Below are 1,082 nucleotides of genomic sequence, written 5' to 3'. Positions count from 1 at the left end.
GTTTGACTACAAAATGCTGAAATCGCCGATTTTTGCATTTTGAGAGCTAAGAACGAGGGATTTCTGATCCTTAATTGTGGGTCCAAACTGTTCTTTTTCTCTTAAAATATAGCATCAGAAGTGTCATTATCCGCATTTGCGACTTTCTAGCTCGACTGCATTTTCCACCAAAAAAAATCTGCGAAATTGCTAAAATCGCCAAGATGAGAAATCGGTAAAACCACTTAAGTGCCTTACGGGACCACTTAACCTTTAGCTACGACCCTGAAATTTTTTTGTGATTTTTTTCTAACCATGAGACAACTTTTTGGCAAGTATCTCTGTTGGATTTCGGACATTTTTCTTTTTTACGTCCAAGATGAGGCACCCTACAGGGCCGGTAGATATAGATATACCTATAGGTTCATGTTTATTTGTCGGATACTTGTTTTCGAGACTTTAGTAAAAACTTTTACTGTGAGAATTTATCATAGAAGTTTTTTTTTTTTTTTTTTTTTTTTTTTTTTTTTTTTTTTAAATAAAAAACTAGCGATAAATATTTGCCCATGCTCAGAGGTGCAGGTATATCGCAGTGGAAAGCGCTGTGAGTTCTCGCGCATCGAACACGAACAGCTCGGAAAGGAATCCAGAATGAATTATTCGCATAATTGATCATTCAGCTCAGCTCTTTGGCAGTACTTACGTGATTATAAATGTGCACTTATTAGGCGAACCATCCTAACTGAACGAACACTCACCACTCGAGCTGAGCTAGCTTGAGACCTTGCTCGCAACGCCAGAAATCCTTTCCCGCGGATCTGGATTTATGAATTAGAGGCAATCGAAGAAATCACCGGATTCAGGAACAGCGAACATTCCGATTTGAGAATTTAAAAGGAGGCATGTGAAGATTATTGGACCGATCCCGGCGGTACTGCAATACCGGGCCGATCCGTGGCAAGAGTGGAGCAAGCTCCTAACATCTCGCCTGTTTCCAAAAATAAGTTTAATATACTGGACTCGCAGTGCGAGTCGTATCAGATATTAAGCTGATAAGAACAGATACTACACTTTGATCTTAGCCATTAAGGCCGAGAAGCGAT

General features: G+C 39.7%; 1 non-coding gene across 1 annotated transcript; it reads right to left on the bottom strand.

The window, feature by feature from the left end:
• Window positions 1–888: 888 nt before the first annotated feature.
• Window positions 889–1,082, bottom strand: LOC140224939 (U2 spliceosomal RNA). Its single transcript, XR_011900160.1, has one exon. It is a non-coding gene; the product is annotated as a U2 spliceosomal RNA (small nuclear RNA).

The sequence above is a fragment of the Bemisia tabaci genome, chromosome 6, assembly GCF_918797505.1.
Source record: "Bemisia tabaci chromosome 6, PGI_BMITA_v3".
Lineage (NCBI taxonomy): Eukaryota > Metazoa > Arthropoda > Insecta > Hemiptera > Aleyrodidae > Bemisia > Bemisia tabaci.
The sequence above is the reverse complement of the archived record's forward strand: the minus strand, read 5'-3'. Positions and strand labels throughout refer to the sequence as shown.